This window comes from Cetorhinus maximus, unplaced genomic scaffold (genome assembly GCF_964194155.1).
Source record: "Cetorhinus maximus unplaced genomic scaffold, sCetMax3.hap1.1 HAP1_SCAFFOLD_287, whole genome shotgun sequence".
Lineage (NCBI taxonomy): Eukaryota > Metazoa > Chordata > Chondrichthyes > Lamniformes > Cetorhinidae > Cetorhinus > Cetorhinus maximus.
The window spans coordinates 66,018-75,448 of record NW_027596244.1 but is presented as its reverse complement, the minus strand read 5'-3'; positions in this window follow the sequence as shown (position 1 = coordinate 75,448).

The following is a 9,431-nucleotide window of genomic DNA, read 5'->3' as shown; positions in this document are numbered from 1 at the left end:
AGGTGTCCAGTCTGGCAGGTATCTCCTACACACACACATGGAAGAAGCAAGCTAACAGCTTGTTTGGGACGCTGTTGGACTTCGGCAAGCTTTCAAGAACATTGCCAAAGTGAAGCCAACGAAAAAAAGGCAGGTAACTAGCCTCAAGCTAAAACTGTTTGAAGGTAGCTGCCAGAGAGACTGGTGCAAAGGGAACAGATAACCACGCCCAACTTTAAGATAAGACCACAAAATTTAGGGGCGTGGAAAAGGAGAAAGTCTCAAGCAGGTCCTGTTAATGAAGTTAAGAGTGAGAGGAAGAGAACAATGCGACATGCTTCAGAATTAAAGAGTCAAAAGCTGCATAAAGCAAATTGTAAGTGAGAGCAGATTGCCAGAGTCAAGACGGTAAAATAAAGAAAGAAAAAAATGAAAGTTAATATGCCAGCCCTCAGTCACTACTTCCCACTCCCCTAAGTCACTACCTCCCATCCCAAACAATTAGTCGCTACATCCCACTCACTCAGTCGTTACATCCCTCACCCTTCAGTCACAACATCTCTCTCCCCTTACTCACTGAACCTCAATCCCCTCAGTTACTACAACACATTCCCCTCAACCACAGCATCCCACTCCCCCTACTCACTACATCCCACTCCCCTCTGTCAGTACATCCTGCACCCTTCAGCATTAGATTTCAGCGATCATATTGTGTGAAGAGTTTATGTATAATATCACCTCCAAACTAATACCAGATATTTCAGATCCATTTAGGCAATTTCAACTCAACAATGTCACCATGCACTGATACTCCTCAGTCAGAATTCCCCACTCCACACACTCCATGCACCCCACTACCTTCAGTTATTCCATCCCACTCCCCTCAGTCACTGCGTTTCATTCCCTTCAATCACAATTCCCCACTCCACAAACTCACGGCACGCCACTACCCTCAGTCACTACATCCAACTCCCCTCAGTCACTGCATCCCACTCCATTCAGTCACTGCATCCCACTCGCCTCAATCACTGGATCTCACTCCCCGAAGTTACTACATCCCACACCCCTCATTCACTGCATCCCACTCTCCTCACATGTTACATCTAACCCCCTCAGTCACCACAAACAAGTTTAATGAAACATTAGATATCATTATCCTCAGGCACTTATTCATCTCCCCTCTCTGAGAAGTGCAATAAACCACTTGGACTGAACCCTGCTAGAGTCAAATTAAGTGATGAATCAGTTTAGAATCAACTCCACCGTGCAGATAACTGCTCTTGAACACTTCGCTGTATTGGAGGGCGAAATATCAATTGTTTCACTTGTCGATTGTTCTCCGGGTTCCTTATTTGGGGAAGCTTCTGAACATTCAATAAAGTAAGAGGGAGATAAGGGATTGAAGACTGGTGGCACCTTCAAATTTCAGAATTATTTTTATTTGTAGTTGTTGGCCATGATTTAAAGTCTATGCTTGTTTCCTATTTCTGTATCTGTGTGTTACGGAAGGTCAAAATAAGTTTTAGATTCACTTTATAAAAGGTGCTTGAATTGCTAATGAGAATTTACGACTTAAGATTAGCAAACACAAGAGTAGACAAAATGTTGTTGTTGCCTAGCAACAGGGGTACAGACCGACAAGTCCCTCCCACAAGCCCAGAAATAAAGAAGAAAGACAGCAGTCTTTTTGGAAGCTGTTGGAGTTCAGCTAGCTTGGACCACATTTGCCGAACAGAAGCCACCTAAATGGCAAAGATCGCTAGCCCCAATGTGGAGTTAGTTGAAAGTAGCTGCCACAGAGACTGGGGCAAAGGGGGAAGAAAGTAATTCCCAGGCTAATGAAATACTGCAAAATCCAAGGGAGTGGAGCAGTAGAAATCCTCAAGCAGATTTGTTAGTCAAAGGAAAGTCAGGAACCTGGAAAAGGTCCTGTTAATGAAGTTCATAGAGAGTCTTAAAGCTTCAGTTTTAAAGAGACAAACGGTGCAGAAAGCAGAGTTAAAGCCAGGTCAGCTAGAATGCCTAAAAATACCACTGAAAGGCTTTCACTTTTTGCCAGGTCATGCGAAGCAATGGTATTGTTGTCAGCTGAATCGGTGAGAGAGGGAGAGAGTGCATGGAAGGCAGCTGGGGGGCATGTGGCGACCAAAGGAAGAGGAGCATCACAAGGAGAGTTCAAAAACATGGACGTGGCGGCTTGCAGAAGACGTCTGAGAGAAAGCGTCAGTTTGGGAGAAGATTTCAATGTGATGCATTAGAGATTGGAATTCCTCGTGTGAAATACAGAGTTTAGTGAGAATAGTTGGCTCCTGGAGTGACAAGTGTCTGGGAGGACATGACGAGAGATCCATAGCACCTGTTTATGTTTCATTTGGTTTCAGGTTGTGGTATGTCTGACCACAGGGTGCCATAGATTTACATGTACTATGTGCTTATTGTGAACATTAACAGTATGAGACACCTTTGTTACTTGTGTTATCCTTAAAAATATATCTGTACAAGTTACACTTGTGGGAGAACTAGGATGGTAATATGATTTCCTGTTTAATACATATTTTATACTTTTGAAAAAACATTAACAGCAGCGTCATGCGACTCCGTTCAGTAGCTACTCACCACGTATCTAATAAAAATGAACATATTGAATGTTACGTTCTATAAGGCTGGGTTCAGCAGAATTTTCTACGGGTAACCACAGCTGGGATCCTAACACTCAACTGTCAGCATTTCACTTGTATTGATCAAATACACTTCATTTCTATCACTGCAGTCTGTGCTGTAACTGGAGAAATCCCAGGCTCTCAAACAGGACAGCTAACTGTTCAAAATCACTTTATCCCACTTCCCTGTACACGGCACCCCAAACTATCTAGCCATAAATGAACACAAACGTTAGCTACTGAATTAAATTCCCCTCACTCACTACATCGTACAACCTTCAGTCCTTGAATCTCACACCCTCAGCCTCTGCACCCCAATCCACTCAGTCACTGCATTGCACACCCCTCAGTCCCTACATCCCACTCAGCTCAGTCCCTGCATTCCACTCACTTAAGTCACTGCACCGTACTCCACTCAGTCACGACATCCTACTCGCATCAGTCACTGCATCTCACTCCCCTCAGTCAGTGCATTCCACTCCCCTCAGTCACTGCATCCCAATCCCCTCAGTCACTACATCAAACTCCCCTCACTCACTACATCCCACACCCCTCAGTCACTGCACCCCACTCACCTCAGTCACTGCATCCCACTGCCCTCAGTCATACACCCCACTACCCTAAGTCACTGAATCCCGCTCACCTCAGTTACTGCATCCCACTGCCCTCAGTCACCGTTAACCAATTCCCGGCATCATCACATTCTACAACCGGAACAGGATATTTCCCCCCAGCACGACCAGGAAGGTACAGGGTAAATCCCTGGGGCTGTGTAATTTTGTAGTCACGTTGCATGAAGAATCAGTTTAGAATAAACCTCACAGAGCAGATACCTGAGCCTGGAGACACGGCAGAGATAGAGGATGGTTTCTCAGTGGATTCTCTTGTCGATGGTTCCTCTGGTTGCTGAGGTGTCGATGCCCCAGGATCTGGAATCAAAGTAGAGGGAAATGATGGAAAATGGGGATCACCTTAAGAAGCTCAACCTTGTTAGGCACAAGTGTCTAGAGAACATCACATTGCTCGACTTGTAACAACATTACCCATCAAATGAATTTCCATCTGTCGCTGTAAACTGTGAATTGAGTAACTAAAGGCTACAGCTTCAATCAATACATTCAACTTCACAAATTCGCTCAGTGCGAAATATCACAGACTTAACATCCCAATGACTTCTGACAATGCATCCCGCTCCCCTCACTCACAATATCCCACTCCGCTCAGACACCGAATTCTACTCCCCTCAGTCACAGCATCCTACTCCCCTCACTCCCTGCCTCCCACTGCCCTCAATCAATGCATCCCACCCCTTCAGTTAGCACATTCCACTCCACTCACTCAATGATTGCCAGAAACCTCACTCACTGTATCGAACTCCCTTCAGCCACTACACCCCACTCCCCTCAGTCACTGAATCCCACTCAGACCATTCGCTACACCCCAATCCCCTCAGCAACTACACCCCACTGCACTCAGTCTCTCCATCCCACTCCTGTCAGTAACTACACCAAACCCCCCTCAGTAACCACACTCCAGTTTAAAGATATGTTGCATAGCACTGTCCTCGGGCGCTATTTCACATCCCCTTTGTTAGATGTGGAATAACCCTCTTTGATTCAATCCTCCTGGTATCAAATTAAGTCAAGAATCAGTTAGAATCAACCACACCGTGCAGACTCCTGAGCTTGAACACTTCGCTGAATGAGAGGGCGACATATCAATGGATTCATTGTCGATTTTTCGCCGGGTTCCTGAGTTGGGGCAGGTTCTGAATCTCTAGTAAATGAAGAGGGAGATGAGGGAGCAAAGAGTGGGGACACCTAGAAATTTCACCTTTTTTTTCACGAAACTTCAGTGAACGTTTCACATGTTTGGAAATAGAGATAGCTTAAATAATTTATAATGGTAGTTTTAGTTGTTAAGAATGAGTTTAGGCTTCGCAATTTAAGCTTGATTTGTATTGACTGATCCGTGCGTTAAGAAAGGTCAAAATTAGTTCCAGTTTCACTTTTAAATAGGTGCTCGTATGCCAGATGAGGGTTTATGACTTGATCAGCTGAGCAAACAAAAAATGGTGCTGTTGCCCAGGAATAAGGGCGCAGAGAGGCTGGTCCCTCCCATAGGCGCACACAGAAGAAGAAAGGCAGAAGTTTTTTTGGAAACTGTTGGAGCTCAGCTGGCTTGGAAGACATTTGCCAAACAGAAACCACCTAAATGCGGCGGATAGCTAGTCCCAGTGTAAAACTGGTTGAAAGTAGCTTCCATAGAGACCGGAGCAAGGTGGGCTGATAACGAGCCGCAAGCTAAAGAAACGGCCGTAAAATCCAGGGTTGTGGAGCAGTAGAAACTCGCCAGCAGATCTTCTAGTCAACGAAACGGCAGGGAACTGGAAAAGGCCCCGTTAATCAAGTTGATGAGGAGGGATAGAGAGAAAGGCTCCAGGCTTCAGTATTAAAGAGAGAAACTCTGTTGAAACCAGATTTAAAGAGAGAACGGCTTCCAAGAGGCAAGAAGGTCTGAAAACACCGTTAAACGGTCGGTACCTCTTTGCTAGTACATATGAACCATTGGTATTGTTGTCCGCTGAGTCGGTGAGAGAAGAATGCATGCAGGATAATTTAGATGCACGTGGCACTTCAGGGAAGAAGAACATCCGTTGGAGAGTTGGGAACCCTGGAGGTGGCGCCTTGCAGATGGAATCTGAGAGAAAGTGTCAGTTTGGGGGAAGGTTCCAATGCGAGGCATTGGTGAGTGGAGATTGGTAACCCTCGTGTGAAAGACAGAGTGTGGTGAGACTGGTTGGCTCCCGGTGTGACAAGCGTCGGGGAGCAGCTGATGAGGGACACATAACATCTGGTGAAGTGATATATGTCTCTTGGTTTTAGAATGTAAGATGTCTGACCACAGTGTGCCAAAGGTTTAAATGGACTGTGTGCATTCTGCGAACATCAGAACATAAGGTGCGTTGGAACTTGTGTTATATTTGAAAACAAATATATATATAGGTAAAATCAGCTGTGAACATTACACATGGCAGTGTGTATTGAACTTGTATTTAACCAATACATATCATTTATAACACTGTATCACTGCAGACTGGGGTAAATGAAGACATCCCACCCTCTGAAACAGGAACCCAACTGCCGCCAATCACTGAACACGACACTAAACGACATGGCAATCAATCCAGTCATTAATAAACACACTGGTTGACTACTGAATTCTAATCTCCTCACTCACGAAATCACACAGACTTCAGTTACCGCATCCCACTCCCCTCAGACAATGCAGCCACCTCCACTAAGTCACTGCAACCCACTCCCCTCGGCCACTACATCTCACTCTGCTCCGTCACTACATCCCACTCCCCTCGGTCACTACATCCCAGACACGTCATTCGCTACATCCCACTCCCCTCAGTCAATACATCCCACTTGCCCTCACTAACTGCAACCCTCTCCCCTCAGTCACTCCATCCTACTCCCTCAGTTTCTCAGCCGCTGGCCCACACTGGGAAGTGGATGCTTCTGCTGGACTGAGCTCTCAATAGCTGAAGAGCTTGTTTTGAATCGTTGCCCTCTGATGGATACCTGAGGTTATATAAGCTGCTGGAGCCGATGATGAACGGTCATCCGGCTTTGCACTCGACTGTTCCGGCTTTTCCTGAGTTTGGGCTGTATTTGGATCTGCAATGAAGAAAGAGTAACATATGGATTGTGCCGAAATGTGCCGCCTGTTTCGTGGTGGTGAATGTCACAGACACCTTCATCAGATCCTAGACCACCAACAAAACTCTTCATTAGCAGTCTCTCCCACTGAGGGAGCGGCTGTTGCCCAGCTCCACATTCAGAGCCTCCCTCTACCGCATGGCCCTAATTGGAGTGGAGTGTCCGGTAGACACAGACAACAGTGACTGGTGCAAATCACCATAGGTCTGGTGAAACGTTCATTGTGTGTCAGATCTATTATTCCTCGTGTACCTTACGCAAAGGATAGAGGCTTTGTGAATTTCTTAGTTGTATTGGTGACATGGGGCTTCCTGAACAAAACTTCTGAATCATTTAGAAATGACATTTTACCTGTACAATAAGCAGAGCAACCGAATAACGAATCCAACTCATAAACGAAGTAGCTGCTGCAGTTTCTAACTTTGATCTCATGGACCCAGTTGCAGTGATTTCTACCCCAGTTCACACAAACTGTCCTGGTTATCTGCTTCTGTCCCGCGGTGGGATGTGGACCTGAAATGAGGTATATCAATATTTAAGAACGTAACAGATGTGAACAATGCTGGACAGTGAATGTAAATCTAATATTAGAAATTCTGAAATTACCATTTAACCAGCCTGTGCCATGTGTGGAGCAGTGTCTCACTTTGACAACAGTCTCCGGAATCTTCCACCCACCAGAACTGAAACGACAATCACAGAGAATGAAGAGGAAGGTATGGAACTCGGGGAGAGAGACTGCGAGGTTCTTGAGCAAATTCAGAGAGGGAGTGATAAGTTATTGGAGGTTTTGACAGGTTTGGAACTGGGTAAATCTCCAGGTCCAGATGATCGGTGTCGCAGACTGCTGAGGGAGGCAAGGGAGGAGATCACATGGGCTCTGAACCAATTTTTCTATTCCGCTCTGGATATGGGAGAGCTGCTAGCGGACTCGAGAACAGCCAGTGGGTTTCCGATATTTAAGAAGCGTTGTAGAGATAAGCCAGGGGACTACAGGTCAGTGAGCCTAACGTCAGTGGTGGTGAAATTATTGCAGAAAATTCTGAAGGAGACAATCTATCTTTAATTGAAGAGGCAAGGTTTGACAAGGAATAGTCAGCATGGCTTTGTCAGAGGATGGTCATGACTGACGAATTTGATTGAATTTTTTGAGGAGGTGACCAGGTGGTTAGATGAGGATAGTGCTGTTGATATATCTTATATGCATTTCAGCAAGGTCTTTGACAAGGTCCAACATGGGATACTTATAATGAAGGCAAAAGCACATGATATGCATTGTTATTTGATAAGGTGGATTCAAATTTGGCTTTGTTGGAGGAGAAATAGCGTGATGAAAGAAGGATGATTTAGTTACTGGAAGCCAGTGTCCAGTGGCGTCCCAAAGGAATCTGTGCTGGGTTCACTATTATTCGTTATTTATATAAAATACATAGACGACTATGTGGGGTGTGGGGGGTGTGTGTGGGTTGGGGGGGGCGGGATCGTGTGGTGGCATTGGGAATATTAAGTTTGCGGATAACACAAAGATTTGCCGGGTGACTAACAGTGAGGTTGAGTGTCTTGGGCTACAGGAAGATATAGACGGGATGGTCAAATGGGCAGATAAGTGGAAGATAAAATTTAAGCGTCAAAAGTGAGAGGTGATACACTTTAAGAAGTAACTTGACATGACACTAGGAAGTTCTAACCTAAAATGGGACCTTGCCGTGTGTGTCCATAGATCTCTTAAGTAGGAGGGGCATGTTACTGAGGTGGTGAAAAAGGCATATGGGACACATCCCTTTATTAATCGAAGCATAGATTACAAAAGTAGGGAGATCATGTTGGAGGTGTCATGGTGAGGTCACAGCTGGAGTAGTGTGTGCAGTTCTGGACGCCAGATTATAGGAAGAATTTGATTAAAATTGTTGGGGAGCAGAGGGAATTCAACAAGATGTTTCCTGTGATGAAAAAATTAAGTTATGAAGATGGGTTTGATAGACTTGGGTTGTTTTCAATGGAGCAGAGAAGACAGCGGGGCGACCTGATCGATGTGTACAAGATTATCAGGGGCATGGAAACAGTGGATAGGGAGCAGCTGTTGCCCTTAGTTGAAGGGTCAGTCACGAGGGGATATAAGGACAAGGTGAGAGGAGGGAGGTTTAGGGGGAATGTGAGAGAAAGTTTTTTACACAATGGATTGTGACAGTCTGGACTGCAATGCCTGGGAGGGTGGTGGAGCCGGACTGCCTCTCCTATTTGGAAAATTTCCTGGATGAGCAATTGGCAAATCATAACATTCAAGGCTGTGGGCCAAGTGCTGTTAAATGGGATTAGGTATGTAGGTCAGGTTTTCCTCATATGTCGGTGCAGACTTGATATGCTGAAGGGCATCTTTCCACTATGATTATGTGTGTCAGCTCCTGGACTGCAACCGCCCACGGCATTATTTCTGACATAACTTCCTGCTCCCTCAGCTGACTCCCAGCACCCTGACTCCCCACCCTCTCACTGCTTAGACAGGGACATCGAACACGTCCATCCTATTGCCCCCACTACAGCCCTCACATCTTCCCCTTCATCCCACATTTAACCTCAGCGCACCCTTTGACATTCCATCCCAGCATTGTCCACCTTCAATGAATCATCCGCCGCCATTTACACAGTCTGATGGCACCGCCAAACGCAACTTCATCTCCAGGTTCAGAAATCGGAAGTGAAGAATCACTTCCCGTAAACCTGGCCCAGTTCTTCGTCACCCCTGACTTCTCTTTACATCCACAGCACACTTACACATCCTCTATATTCAGTGTTATTCCCTTTCAGACTAAGTTCCTGTCTTATTACCCCCTCTGTACAGGTTTATCTCCCTTTACACTCTGTTAATTTTCTGAATCGCCCTACATCTTGCGTTATCCCCCTTTACTCTCTGTCTTGTATATATATATCCCCATCTATCCAATGTTGTCTCCCTTTTTTCCCGTTCTATATTCCACTCCATTAGGATCTGACTGTATTTTCCCTGTATCTCTCTCTCTGGCTCTGCCCCATTCCCTGTATCCTTTCCTTCCATCATTGTTCTGCC